The 14640-nt window shown below is 43.5% G+C and overlaps 12 non-coding genes and 1 pseudogene across 12 annotated transcripts; all 13 read left to right on the top strand.

The window, feature by feature from the left end:
- Positions 1-398: 398 nt before the first annotated feature.
- Positions 399-517, top strand: LOC136735776 (5S ribosomal RNA). Its single transcript, XR_010811304.1, has one exon. It is a non-coding gene; the product is annotated as a 5S ribosomal RNA (ribosomal RNA).
- Positions 518-1573: 1056 nt separating this feature from the next.
- LOC136735815 (5S ribosomal RNA) lies at positions 1574-1692 on the top strand. Its single transcript, XR_010811342.1, has one exon. It is a non-coding gene; the product is annotated as a 5S ribosomal RNA (ribosomal RNA).
- Positions 1693-2748: 1056 nt separating this feature from the next.
- LOC136735804 (5S ribosomal RNA) lies at positions 2749-2867 on the top strand. Its single transcript, XR_010811331.1, has one exon. It is a non-coding gene; the product is annotated as a 5S ribosomal RNA (ribosomal RNA).
- Positions 2868-3923: 1056 nt separating this feature from the next.
- On the top strand, positions 3924-4042 carry LOC136735793 (5S ribosomal RNA). The gene has a single exon (XR_010811320.1). It is a non-coding gene; the product is annotated as a 5S ribosomal RNA (ribosomal RNA).
- A 1055-nt stretch (positions 4043-5097) lies between these two features.
- LOC136735755 (5S ribosomal RNA) lies at positions 5098-5216 on the top strand. The gene has a single exon (XR_010811285.1). It is a non-coding gene; the product is annotated as a 5S ribosomal RNA (ribosomal RNA).
- Positions 5217-6282: 1066 nt separating this feature from the next.
- LOC136735754 (5S ribosomal RNA) lies at positions 6283-6401 on the top strand. The gene has a single exon (XR_010811284.1). It is a non-coding gene; the product is annotated as a 5S ribosomal RNA (ribosomal RNA).
- A 1066-nt stretch (positions 6402-7467) lies between these two features.
- LOC136735164 (5S ribosomal RNA) lies at positions 7468-7586 on the top strand. The gene has a single exon (XR_010810786.1). It is a non-coding gene; the product is annotated as a 5S ribosomal RNA (ribosomal RNA).
- Positions 7587-8652: 1066 nt separating this feature from the next.
- LOC136735163 (5S ribosomal RNA) lies at positions 8653-8771 on the top strand. The gene has a single exon (XR_010810785.1). It is a non-coding gene; the product is annotated as a 5S ribosomal RNA (ribosomal RNA).
- Positions 8772-9837: 1066 nt separating this feature from the next.
- On the top strand, positions 9838-9956 carry LOC136735162 (5S ribosomal RNA). The gene has a single exon (XR_010810784.1). It is a non-coding gene; the product is annotated as a 5S ribosomal RNA (ribosomal RNA).
- A 1056-nt stretch (positions 9957-11012) lies between these two features.
- On the top strand, positions 11013-11129 carry LOC136735342 (5S ribosomal RNA). The gene has a single exon (XR_010810959.1). It is a non-coding gene; the product is annotated as a 5S ribosomal RNA (ribosomal RNA).
- A 1056-nt stretch (positions 11130-12185) lies between these two features.
- Positions 12186-12304, top strand: LOC136735781 (5S ribosomal RNA). The gene has a single exon (XR_010811309.1). It is a non-coding gene; the product is annotated as a 5S ribosomal RNA (ribosomal RNA).
- A 1056-nt stretch (positions 12305-13360) lies between these two features.
- LOC136735958 (5S ribosomal RNA) lies at positions 13361-13479 on the top strand. Its single transcript, XR_010811485.1, has one exon. It is a non-coding gene; the product is annotated as a 5S ribosomal RNA (ribosomal RNA).
- Positions 13480-14535: 1056 nt separating this feature from the next.
- LOC136735514 (uncharacterized) lies at positions 14536-14640 on the top strand (annotated as a pseudogene).

Here is a 14640-nt window from a genome sequence, read left to right as displayed (position 1 = left end):
AATGACAACAGGATGAATGCACACACTTGAAAATACAATACATGCAATGTTATGCATCATAGTGATGCAACCTCCTTTCAGTTTCATACTGCATGTCAATTGAAATCCTTACTGAAATGCACACCTTCTCAAGATTGCGCTTGACTGGCGTGTCAGGCACTCAATTACAGCTGTTTTATCAAGACAAATGTGTTCTTTTTGTAAAATATAGTTCCGGTCTGGTGTGGCACCCCAGCTAACGCACAACGTTGCCACAACGTGGCATATTAGCAGGGACTGTCTGCGGCGCGCTGGTGTGTCCCGGGCTTTAGAGTAGAGAGACAGTTCAACTGTAAGTATGAACGGCAGAAACGGATATTGCCATCCCTTTAAGTAGAGCGTCAGGGACAGCCTCCCTGGCTTACGGCCATACTAGCCTGAATACGCCCGATCTCGTCCGATCTCGGAAGCTAAGCAGGCTCGGGCCTGGTCAGTACTTGAATGGGAGACCCCCTGGGAATACCAGGTGCTGTAAGCTTTTGCATCTTTTACACACCAGAGCGCGACAAATCACGAGTTTTAACTTTGGATACACGCAATTTCATCATTATTTCAGATTTGACTTCCCCAAATACACAGGCATACAATAGATCTTGTTCTCCAACGTAAACGGTCCCTAGTAACAAGGGTACATTCGTAAATAAATTGAGCATCATGGCTAGAAGTGACTAAATGTTGCCTAATCTTTCTCATCGAGAAATGACACAATTACAGCAACACAAAAAGGAACTCCACCGGACAAAGATCAGTGCTCACAAGGAGCCTCATTCAACACACACGGTTCCATTCCCATTCATGCAAAGCACGAAAGTGTAAAACTTGGGAACATACTTGAGAGCAAAGATCACATTCAATCTCATTCAAGGCACGGATGTGAATGCAACGGGGTGAAATTACTGAAATGATGCCTGCCCTCGAACTGTGATGATGGACTACCCGACTCGCCAATAATATTGGGTTCTGGTGTATTGAAATACAGGAGCTGCTGGATTTGTGTGTTTTCTTACCCCCTCACCATAGTTTGTCAAATGTTTAAACAACTGAACTTATATTCAAGGTTTGTTTCTCTTCATATGTTTTACTGGTTTACATTTGTCTCAGCAACCTGTTGAATGATTCTTCTGCTTTCAAAACAAAATGACAACAGGATGAATGCACACACTTGAAAATACAATACATGCAATGTTATGCATCATAGTGATGCAACCTCCTTTCAGTTTCATACTGCATGTCAATTGAAATCCTTACTGAAATGCACACCTTCTCAAGATTGCGCTTGACTGGCGTGTCAGGCACTCAATTACAGCTGTTTTATCAAGACAAATGTGTTCGTTTTGTAAAATATAGATCCGGTCTGGTGTGGCACCCCAGCTAACGCACAACTTTGCCACAACGTGGCATATTAGCAGGGACTGTCTGCGGCGCGCTGGTGTGTCCCGGGCTTTAGAGTAGAGAGACAGTTCATCTGTAAGTATGAACGGCAGAAACGGATATTGCCATCCCTTTAAGTAGAGCGTCAGGGACAGCCTCCCTGGCTTACGGCCATACTAGCCTGAATACGCCCGATCTCGTCCGATCTCGGAAGCTAAGCAGGCTCGGGCCTGGTCAGTACTTGGATGGGAGACCGCCTGGGAATACCAGGTGCTGTAAGCTTTTGCATCTTTTACACACCAGAGCGCGACAAATCACGAGTTTTAACTTTGGATACACGCAATTTCATCATTATTTCAGATTTGACTTCCCCAAATACACAGGCATACAATAGATCTTGTTCTCCAACGTAAACGGTCCCTAGTAACAAGGGTACATTCGTAAATAAATTGAGCATCATGGCTAGAAGTGACTAAATGTTGCCTAATCTTTCTCATCGAGAAATGACACAATTACAGCAACACAAAAAGGAACTCCACCGGACAAAGATCAGTGCTCACAAGGAGCCTCATTCAACACACACGGTTCCATTCCCATTCATGCAAAGCACGAAAGTGTAAAACTTGGGAACATACTTGAGAGCAAAGATCACATTCAATCTCATTCAAGGCACGGATGTGAATGCAACGGGGTGAAATTACTGAAATGATGCCTGCCCTCGAACTGTGATGATGGACTACCCGACTCGCCAATAATATTGGGTTCTGGTGTATTGAAATACAGGAGCTGCTGGATTTGTGTGTTTTCTTACCCCCTCACCATAGTTTGTCAAATGTTTAAACAACTGAACTTATATTCAAGGTTTGTTTCTCTTCATATGTTTTACTGGTTTACATTTGTCTCAGCAACCTGTTGAATGATTCTTCTGCTTTCAAAACAAAATGACAACAGGATGAATGCACACACTTGAAAATACAATACATGCAATGTTATGCATCATAGTGATGCAACCTCCTTTCAGTTTCATACTGCATGTCAATTGAAATCCTTACTGAAATGCACACCTTCTCAAGATTGCGCTTGACTGGCGTGTCAGGCACTCAATTACAGCTGTTTTATCAAGACAAATGTGTTCGTTTTGTAAAATATAGATCCGGTCTGGTGTGGCACCCCAGCTAACGCACAACGTTGCCACAACGTGGCATATTAGCAGGGACTGTCTGCGGCGCGCTGGTGTGTCCCGGGCTTTAGAGTAGAGAGACAGTTCATCTGTAAGTATGAACGGCAGAAACGGATATTGCCATCCCTTTAAGTAGAGCGTCAGGGACAGCCTCCCTGGCTTACGGCCATACTAGCCTGAATACGCCCGATCTCGTCCGATCTCGGAAGCTAAGCAGGCTCGGGCCTGGTCAGTACTTGGATGGGAGACCGCCTGGGAATACCAGGTGCTGTAAGCTTTTGCATCTTTTACACACCAGAGCGCGACAAATCACGAGTTTTAACTTTGGATACACGCAATTTCATCATTATTTCAGATTTGACTTCCCCAAATACACAGGCATACAATAGATCTTGTTCTCCAACGTAAACGGTCCCTAGTAACTAGGGTACATTCGTAAATAAATTGAGCATCATGGCTAGAAGTGACTAAATGTTGCCTAATCTTTCTCATCGAGAAATGACACAATTACAGCAACACAAAAAGGAACTCCACCGGACAAAGATCAGTGCTCACAAGGAGCCTCATTCAACACACACAGTTCCATTCCCATTCATGCAAAGCACGAAAGTGTAAAACTTGGGAACATACTTGAGAGCAAAGATCACATTCAATCTCATTCAAGGCACGGATGTGAATGCAACGGGATGAAATTACTGAAATGATGCCTGCCCTCGAACTGTGATGATGGACTACCCAACTCGCCAATAATATTGGGTTCTGGTGTATTGAAATACAGGAGCTGCTGGATTTGTGTGTTTTCTTACCCCCTCACCATAGTTTGTCAAATGTTTAAACAACTGAACTTATATTCAAGGTTTGTTTCTCTTCATATGTTTTACTGGTTTACATTTGTCTCAGCAACCTGTTGAATGATTCTTCTGCTTTCAAAACAAAATGACAACAGGATGAATGCACACACTTGAAAATACAATACATGCAATGTTATGCATCATAGTGATGCAACCTCCTTTCAGTTTCATACTGCATGTCAATTGAAATCCTTACTGAAATGCACACCTTCTCAAGATTGCGCTTGACTGGCGTGTCAGGCACTCAATTACAGCTGTTTTATCAAGACAAATGTGTTCGTTTTGTAAAATATAGTTCCGGTCTGGTGTGGCACCCCAGCTAACGCACAACGTTGCCACAACGTGGCATATTAGCAGGGACTGTCTGCGGCGCGCTGGTGTGTCCCGGGCTTTAGAGTAGAGAGACAGTTCAACTGTAAGTATGAACGGCAGAAACGGATATTGCCATCCCTTTAAGTAGAGCGTCAGGGACAGCCTCCCTGGCTTACGGCCATACTAGCCTGAATACGCCCGATCTCGTCCGATCTCGGAAGCTAAGCAGGCTCGGGCCTGGTCAGTACTTGGATGGGAGACCGCCTGGGAATACCAGGTGCTGTAAGCTTTTGCATCTTTTACACACCAAAGGGCGACAAATCACGAGTTTTAACTTTGGATACACGCAATTTCATCATTATTTCAGATTTGACTTCCCCAAATACACAGGCATACAATAGATCTTGTTCTCCAACGTAAACGGTCCCTAGTAACTAGGGTACATTCGTAAATAAATTGAGCATCATGGCTAGAAGTGACTAAATGTTGCCTAATCTTTCTCATCGAGAAATGACACAATTACAGCAACACAAAAAGGAACTCCACCGGACAAAGATCAGTGCTCACAAGGAGCCTCATTCAACACACACGGTTCCATTCCCATTCATGCAAAGCACGAAAGTGTAAAACTTGGGAACATACTTGAGAGCAAAGATCACATTCAATCTCATTCAAGGCACGGATGTGAATGCAACGGGATGAAATTACTGAAATGATGCCTGCCCTCGAACTGTGATGATGGACTACCCGACTCGCCAATAATATTGGGTTCTGGTGTATTGAAATACAGGAGCTGCTGGATTTGTGTGTTTTCTTACCCCCTCACCATAGTTTGTCAAATGTTTAAACAACTGAACTTATATTCAAGGTTTGTTTCTCTTCATATGTTTTACTGGTTTACATTTGTCTCAGCAACCTGTTGAATGATTCTTCTGCTTTCAAAACAAAATGACAACAGGATGAATGCACACACTTGAAAATACAATACATGCAATGTTATGCATCATAGTGATGCAACCTCCTTTCAGTTTCATACTGCATGTCAATTGAAATCCTTACTGAAATGCACACCTTCTCAAGATTGCGCTTGACTGGCGTGTCAGGCACTCAATTACAGCTGTATTATCAAGACAATGTGTTCGTTTTGTAAAATATAGTTCCGGTCTGGTGTGGCACCCCAGCTAACGCACAACGTTGCCACAACGTTTCGTGTTAGCAGGGACTGTCTGCGGCGCGCTGGTGTGTCCCGGGCTTTAGAGTAGAGAGACAGTTCAACTGTAAGTATGAATGGCAGAAACGGATATTGCCTTCCCTTTAAGTAGAGCGTCAGGGACAGCCTCCCTGGCTTATGGCCATACTAGCCTGAATACGCCCGATCTCGTCCGATCTCGGAAGCTAAGCAGGCTCGGGCCTGGTCAGTACTTGGATGGGAGACCGCCTGGGAATACCAGGTGCTGTAAGCTTTTGCATCTTTTACACACCAAAGGGCGACAAATCACAAGTTTTAACTTTGGATACACGCAATTTCATCATTATTTCAGATTTGACTTCCCCAAATACACAGGCATACAATAGATCTTGTTCTCCAACGTAAACGGTCCCTAGTAACTAGTGTACATTTGTAAATAAATTGAGCATCATGGCTAGAAGTGACTAAATGTTGCCTAATCTTTCTCATCGAGAAATGACACAATTATAGCAACACAAAAAGGAACTCCACCGGACAAAGTTCAGTGCTCACAAGGAGCCTCATTCAACACACACGGTTCCATTCCCATTCATGCAAAGCACGAAAGTGTAAAACTTGGGAACATACTTGAGAGCAAAGATCATATTCAATCTCATTCAAGGCACGGATGTGAATGCAACGGGATGAAATTACTGAAATGATGCCTGCCCTCGAACTGTGATGATGGACTACCCGACTCGCCAATAATATTGGGTTCTGGTGTATTGAAATACAGGAGCTGCTGGATTTGTGTGTTTTCTTACCCCCTCACCATAGTTTGTCAAATGTTTAAACAACTGAACTTATATTCAAGGTTTGTTTCTCTTCATATGTTTTACTGGTTTACATTTGTCTCAGCAACCTGTTGAATGATTCTTCTGCTTTCAAAACAAAATGACAAAAGGATGAATGCACACACTTGAAAATACAATACATGCAATGTTATGCATCATAGTGATGCAACCTCCTTTCAGTTTCATACTGCATGTCAATTGAAATCCTTACTGAAATGCACACCTTCTCAAGATTGCGCTTGACTGGCGTGTCAGGCACTCAATTACAGCTGTTTTATCAAGACAATGTGTTCGTTTTGTAATATATAGTTCCGGTCTGGTGTGGCACCCCAGCTAACGCACAACGTTGCCACAATGTTGCCACAACGTGGCGTGTTAGCAGGGACTGTCTGCGGCGCGCTGGTGTGTCCCGGGCTTTAGAGTAGAGAGACAGTTCAACTGTAAGTATGAATGGCAGAAACGGATATTGCCTTCCCTTTAAGTAGAGCGTCAGGGACAGCCTCCCTGGCTTATGGCCATACTAGCCTGAATACGCCCGATCTCGTCCGATCTCGGAAGCTAAGCAGGCTCGGGCCTGGTCAGTACTTGGATGGGAGACCGCCTGGGAATACCAGGTGCTGTAAGCTTTTGCATCTTTTACACACCAAAGGGCGACAAATCACAAGTTTTAACTTTGGATACACGCAATTTCATCATTATTTCAGATTTGACTTCCCCAAATACACAGGCATACAATAGATCTTGTTCTCCAACGTAAACGGTCCCTAGTAACTAGTGTACATTTGTAAATAAATTGAGCATCATGGCTAGAAGTGACTAAATGTTGCCTAATCTTTCTCATCGAGAAATGACACAATTACAGCAACACAAAAAGGAACTCCACCGGACAAAGTTCAGTGCTCACAAGGAGCCTCATTCAACACACACGGTTCCATTCCCATTCATGCAAAGCACGAAAGTGTAAAACTTGGGAACATACTTGAGAGCAAAGATCACATTGAATCTCATTCAAGGCACGGATGTGAATGCAACGGGATGAAATTACTGAAATGATGCCTGCCCTCGAACTGTGATGATGGACTACCCGACTCGCCAATAATATTGGCTTCTGGTGTATTGAAATACAGGAGCTGCTGGATTTGTGTGTTTTCTTACCCCCTCACCATAGTTTGTCAAATGTTTAAACAACTGAACTTATATTCAAGGTTTGTTTCTCTTCATATGTTTTACTGGTTTACATTTGTCTCAGCAACCTGTTGAATGATTCTTCTGCTTTCAAAACAAAATGACAACAGGATGAATGCACACACTTGAAAATACAATACATGCAATGTTATGCATCATAGTGATGCAACCTCCTTTCAGTTTCATACTGCATGTCAATTGAAATCCTTACTGAAATGCACACCTTCTCAAGATTGCGCTTGACTGGCGTGTCAGGCACTCAATTACAGCTGTTTTATCAAGACAATGTGTTCGTTTTGTAATATATAGTTCCGGTCTGGTGTGGCACCCCAGCTAACGCACAACGTTGCCACAATGTTGCCACAACGTTTCGTGTTAGCAGGGACTGTCTGCGGCGCGCTGGTGTGTCCCGGGCTTTAGAGTAGAGAGACAGTTCAACTGTAAGTATGAACGGCAGAAACGGATATTGCCTTCCCTTTAAGTAGAGCGTCAGGGACAGCCTCCCTGGCTTACGGCCATACTAGCCTGAATACGCCCGATCTCGTCCGATCTCGGAAGCTAAGCAGGCTCGGGCCTTGTCAGTACTTGGATGGGAGACCGCCTGGGAATACCAGGTGCTGTAAGCTTTTGCATCTTTTACACACCAAAGGGCGACAAATCACAAGTTTTAACTTTGGATACACGCAATTTCATCATTATTTCAGATTTGACTTCCCCAAATACACAGGCATACAATAGATCTTGTTCTCCAACGTAAACGGTCCCTAGTAACTAGTGTACATTTGTAAATAAATTGAGCATCATGGCTAGAAGTGACTAAATGTTGCCTAATCTTTCTCATCGAGAAATGACACAATTACAGCAACACAAAAAGGAACTCCACCGGACAAAGTTCAGTGCTCACAAGGAGCCTCATTCAACACACACGGTTCCATTCCCATTCATGCAAAGCACGAAAGTGTAAAACTTGGGAACATACTTGAGAGCAAAGATCACATTGAATCTCATTCAAGGCACGGATGTGAATGCAACGGGATGAAATTACTGAAATGATGCCTGCCCTCGAACTGTGATGATGGACTACCCGACTCGCCAATAATATTGGGTTCTGGTGTATTGAAATACAGGAGCTGCTGGATTTGTGTGTTTTCTTACCCCCTCACCATAGTTTGTCAAATGTTTAAACAACTGAACTTATATTCAAGGTTTGTTTCTCTTCATATGTTTTACTGGTTTACATTTGTCTCAGCAACCTGTTGAATGATTCTTCTGCTTTCAAAACAAAATGACAACAGGATGAATGCACACACTTGAAAATACAATACATGCAATGTTATGCATCATAGTGATGCAACCTCCTTTCAGTTTCATACTGCATGTCAATTGAAATCCTTACTGAAATGCACACCTTCTCAAGATTGCGCTTGACTGGCGTGTCAGGCACTCAATTACAGCTGTTTTATCAAGACAATGTGTTCGTTTTGTAATATATAGTTCCGGTCTGGTGTGGCACCCCAGCTAACGCACAACGTTGCCACAATGTTGCCACAACGTTTCGTGTTAGCAGGGACTGTCTGCGGCGCGCTGGTGTGTCCCGGGCTTTAGAGTAGAGAGACAGTTCAACTGTAAGTATGAACGGCAGAAACGGATATTGCCTTCCCTTTAAGTAGAGCGTCAGGGACAGCCTCCCTGGCTTACGGCCATACTAGCCTGAATACGCCCGATCTCGTCCGATCTCGGAAGCTAAGCAGGCTCGGGCCTTGTCAGTACTTGGATGGGAGACCGCCTGGGAATACCAGGTGCTGTAAGCTTTTGCATCTTTTACACACCAAAGGGCGACAAATCACAAGTTTTAACTTTGGATACACGCAATTTCATCATTATTTCAGATTTGACTTCCCCAAATACACAGGCATACAATAGATCTTGTTCTCCAACGTAAACGGTCCCTAGTAACTAGTGTACATTTGTAAATAAATTGAGCATCATGGCTAGAAGTGACTAAATGTTGCCTAATCTTTCTCATCGAGAAATGACACAATTACAGCAACACAAAAAGGAACTCCACCGGACAAAGTTCAGTGCTCACAAGGAGCCTCATTCAACACACACGGTTCCATTCCCATTCATGCAAAGCACGAAAGTGTAAAACTTGGGAACATACTTGAGAGCAAAGATCACATTGAATCTCATTCAAGGCACGGATGTGAATGCAACGGGATGAAATTACTGAAATGATGCCTGCCCTCGAACTGTGATGATGGACTACCCGACTCGCCAATAATATTGGGTTCTGGTGTATTGAAATACAGGAGCTGCTGGATTTGTGTGTTTTCTTACCCCCTCACCATAGTTTGTCAAATGTTTAAACAACTGAACTTATATTCAAGGTTTGTTTCTCTTCATATGTTTTACTGGTTTACATTTGTCTCAGCAACCTGTTGAATGATTCTTCTGCTTTCAAAACAAAATGACAACAGGATGAATGCACACACTTGAAAATACAATACATGCAATGTTATGCATCATAGTGATGCAACCTCCTTTCAGTTTCATACTGCATGTCAATTGAAATCCTTACTGAAATGCACACCTTCTCAAGATTGCGCTTGACTGGCGTGTCAGGCACTCAATTACAGCTGTTTTATCAAGACAATGTGTTCGTTTTGTAATATATAGTTCCGGTCTGGTGTGGCACCCCAGCTAACGCACAACGTTGCCACAATGTTGCCACAACGTTTCGTGTTAGCAGGGACTGTCTGCGGCGCGCTGGTGTGTCCCGGGCTTTAGAGTAGAGAGACAGTTCAACTGTAAGTATGAACGGCAGAAACGGATATTGCCTTCCCTTTAAGTAGAGCGTCAGGGACAGCCTCCCTGGCTTACGGCCATACTAGCCTGAATACGCCCGATCTCGTCCGATCTCGGAAGCTAAGCAGGCTCGGGCCTTGTCAGTACTTGGATGGGAGACCGCCTGGGAATACCAGGTGCTGTAAGCTTTTGCATCTTTTACACACCAAAGGGCGACAAATCACAAGTTTTAACTTTGGATACACGCAATTTCATCATTATTTCAGATTTGACTTCCCCAAATACACAGGCATACAATAGATCTTGTTCTCCAACGTAAACGGTCCCTAGTAACTAGTGTACATTTGTAAATAAATTGAGCATCATGGCTAGAAGTGACTAAATGTTGCCTAATCTTTCTCATCGAGAAATGACACAATTACAGCAACACAAAAAGGAACTCCACCGGACAAAGTTCAGTGCTCACAAGGAGCCTCATTCAACACACACGGTTCCATTCCCATTCATGCAAAGCACGAAAGTGTAAAACTTGGGAACATACTTGAGAGCAAAGATCACATTGAATCTCATTCAAGGCACGGATGTGAATGCAACGGGATGAAATTACTGAAATGATGCCTGCCCTCGAACTGTGATGATGGACTACCCGACTCGCCAATAATATTGGGTTCTGGTGTATTGAAATACAGGAGCTGCTGGATTTGTGTGTTTTCTTACCCCCTCACCATAGTTTGTCAAATGTTTAAACAACTGAACTTATATTCAAGGTTTGTTTCTCTTCATATGTTTTACTGGTTTACATTTGTCTCAGCAACCTGTTGAATGATTCTTCTGCTTTCAAAACAAAATGACAACAGGATGAATGCACACACTTGAAAATACAAAACATGCAATGTTATGCATCATAGTGATGCAACCTCCTTTCAGTTTCATACTGCATGTCAATTGAAATCCTTACTGAAATGCACACCTTCTCAAGATTGCGCTTGACTGGCGTGTCAGGCACTCAATTACAGCTGTTTTATCAAGACAAATGTGTTCGTTTTGTAAAATATAGTTCCGGTCTGGTGTGGCACCCCAGCTAACGCACAACGTTGCCACAACGTGGCATATTAGCAGGGACTGTCTGCGGCGCGCTGGTGTGTCCCGGGCTTTAGAGTAGAGAGACAGTTCAACTGTAAGTATGAACGGCAGAAACGGATATTGCCATCCCTTTAAGTAGAGCGTCAGGGACAGCCTCCCTGGCTTACGGCCATACTAGCCTGAATACGCCCGATCTCGCGATCTCGGAAGCTAAGCAGGCTCGGGCCTGGTCAGTACTTGGATGGGAGACCGCCTGGGAATACCAGGTGCTGTAAGCTTTTGCATCTTTTACACACCAGAGCGCGACAAATCACGAGTTTTAACTTTGGATACACGCAATTTCATCATTATTTCAGATTTGACTTCCCCAAATACACAGGCATACAATAGATCTTGTTCTCCAACGTAAACGGTCCCTAGTAACTAGGGTACATTCGTAAATAAATTGAGCATCATGGCTAGAAGTGACTAAATGTTGCCTAATCTTTCTCATCGAGAAATGACACAATTACAGCAACACAAAAAGGAACTCCACCGGACAAAGATCAGTGCTCACAAGGAGCCTCATTCAACACACACGGTTCCATTCCCATTCATGCAAAGCACGAAAGTGTAAAACTTGGGAACATACTTGATAGCAAAGATCACATTCAATCTCATTCAAGGCACGGATGTGAATGCAACGGGGTGAAATTACTGAAATGATGCCTGCCCTCGAACTGTGATGATGGACTACCCGACTCGCCAATAATATTGGGTTCTGGTGTATTGAAATACAGGAGCTGCTGGATTTGTGTGTTTTCTTACCCCCTCACCATAGTTTGTCAAATGTTTAAACAACTGAACTTATATTCAAGGTTTGTTTCTCTTCATATGTTTTACTGGTTTACATTTGTCTCAGCAACCTGTTGAATGATTCTTCTGCTTTCAAAACAAAATGACAACAGGATGAATGCACACACTTGAAAATACAATACATGCAATGTTATGCATCATAGTGATGCAACCTCCTTTCAGTTTCATACTGCATGTCAATTGAAATCCTTACTGAAATGCACACCTTCTCAAGATTGCGCTTGACTGGCGTGTCAGGCACTCAATTACAGCTGTTTTATCAAGACAAATGTGTTCGTTTTGTAAAATATAGTTCCGGTCTGGTGTGGCACCCCAGCTAACGCACAACGTTGCCACAACGTGGCATATTAGCAGGGACTGTCTGCGGCGCGCTGGTGTGTCCCGGGCTTTAGAGTAGAGAGACAGTTCAACTGTAAGTATGAACGGCAGAAACGGATATTGCCATCCCTTTAAGTAGAGCGTCAGGGACACCCTCCCTGGCTTACGGCCATACTAGCCTGAATACGCCCGATCTCGTCCGATCTCGGAAGCTAAGCAGGCTCGGGCCTGGTCAGTACTTGGATGGGAGACCGCCTGGGAATACCAGGTGCTGTAAGCTTTTGCATCTTTTACACACCAGAGCGCGACAAATCACGAGTTTTAACTTTGGATACACGCAATTTCATCATTATTTCAGATTTGACTTCCCCAAATACACAGGCATACAATAGATCTTGTTCTCCAACGTAAACGGTCCCTAGTAACTAGGGTACATTCGTAAATAAATTGAGCATCATGGCTAGAAGTGACTAAATGTTGCCTAATCTTTCTCATCGAGAAATGACACAATTACAGCAACACAAAAAGGAACTCCACCGGACAAAGATCAGTGCTCACAAGGAGCCTCATTCAACACACACGGTTCCATTCCCATTCATGCAAAGCACGAAAGTGTAAAACTTGGGAACATACTTGAGAGCAAAGATCACATTGAATCTCATTCAAGGCACGGATGTGAATGCAACGGGATGAAATTACTGAAATGATGCCTGCCCTCGAACTGTGATGATGGACTACCCGACTCGCCAATAATATTGGGTTCTGGTGTATTGAAATACAGGAGCTGCTGGATTTGTGTGTTTTCTTACCCCCTCACCATAGTTTGTCAAATGTTTAAACAACTGAACTTATATTCAAGGTTTGTTTCTCTTCATATGTTTTACTGGTTTACATTTGTCTCAGCAACCTGTTGAATGATTCTTCTGCTTTCAAAACAAAATGACAACAGGATGAATGCACACACTTGAAAATACAATACATGCAATGTTATGCATCATAGTGATGCAACCTCCTTTCAGTTTCATACTGCATGTCAATTGAAATCCTTACTGAAATGCACACCTTCTCAAGATTGCGCTTGACTGGCGTGTCAGGCACTCAATTACAGCTGTTTTATCAAGACAAATGTGTTCGTTTTGTAAAATATAGTTCCGGTCTGGTGTGGCACCCCAGCTAACGCACAACGTTGCCACAACGTGGCATATTAGCAGGGACTGTCTGCGGCGCGCTGGTGTGTCCCGGGCTTTAGAGTAGAGAGACAGTTCAACTGTAAGTATGAACGGCAGAAACGGATATTGCCATCCCTTTAAGTAGAGCGTCAGGGACAGCCTCCCTGGCTTACGGCCATACTAGTCTGAATACGCCCGATCTCGTCCGATCTCGGAAGCTAAGCAGGCTCGGGCCTGGTCAGTACTTGAATGGGAGACCGCCTGGGAATACCAGGTGCTGTAAGCTTTTGCATCTTTTACACACCAGAGCGCGACAAATCACGAGTTTTAACTTTGGATACACGCAATTTCATCATTATTTCAGATTTGACTTCCCCAAATACACAGGCATACAATAGATCTTGTTCTCCAACGTAAACGGTCCCTAGTAACTAGGGTACATTCGTAAATAAATTGAGCATCATGGCTAGAAGTGACTAAATGTTGCCTAATCTTTCTCATCGAGAAATGACACAATTACAGCAACACAAAAAGGAACTCCACCGGACAAAGATCAGTGCTCACAAGGAGCCTCATTCAACACACACGGTTCCATTCCCATTCATGCAAAGCACGAAAGTGTAAAACTTGGGAACATACTTGAGAGCAAAGATCACATTCAATCTCATTCAAGGCACGGATGTGAATGCAACGGGGTGAAATTACTGAAATGATGCCTGCCCTCGAACTGTGATGATGGACTACCCGACTCGCCAATAATATTGGGTTCTGGTGTATTGAAATACAGGAGCTGCTGGATTTGTGTGTTTTCTTACCCCCTCACCATAGTTTGTCAAATGTTTAAACAACTGAACTTATATTCAAGGTTTGTTTCTCTTCATATGTTTTACTGGTTTACATTTGTCTCAGCAACCTGTTGAATGATTCTTCTGCTTTCAAAACAAAATGACAACAGGATGAATGCACACACTTGAAAATACAATACATGCAATGTTATGCATCATAGTGATGCAACCTCCTTTCAGTTTCATACTGCATGTCAATTGAAATCCTTACTGAAATGCACACCTTCTCAAGATTGCGCTTGACTGGCGTGTCAGGCACTCAATTACAGCTGTTTTATCAAGACAAATGTGTTCGTTTTGTAAAATATAGTTCCGGTCTGGTGTGGCACCCCAGCTAACGCACAACGTTGCCACAACGTGGCATATTAGCAGGGACTGTCTGCGGCGCGCTGGTGTGTCCCGGGCTTTAGAGTAGAGAGACAGTTCAACTGTAAGTATGAACGGCAGAAACGGATATTGCCATCCCTTTAAGTAGAGCGTCAGGGACAGCCTCCCTGGCTTACGGCCATACTAGCCTGAATACGCCCGATCTCGTCCGATCTCGGAAGCTAAGCAGGCTCGGGCCTGGTCAGTACTTGGATGGGAGACCGCCTGGGAATACC

The sequence above is a fragment of the Amia ocellicauda genome, unplaced genomic scaffold (assembly GCF_036373705.1).
Source record: "Amia ocellicauda isolate fAmiCal2 unplaced genomic scaffold, fAmiCal2.hap1 HAP1_SCAFFOLD_41, whole genome shotgun sequence".
Taxonomy (NCBI): domain Eukaryota; kingdom Metazoa; phylum Chordata; class Actinopteri; order Amiiformes; family Amiidae; genus Amia; species Amia ocellicauda.
The sequence above is the reverse complement of the archived record's forward strand: the minus strand, read 5'-3'. Positions and strand labels throughout refer to the sequence as shown.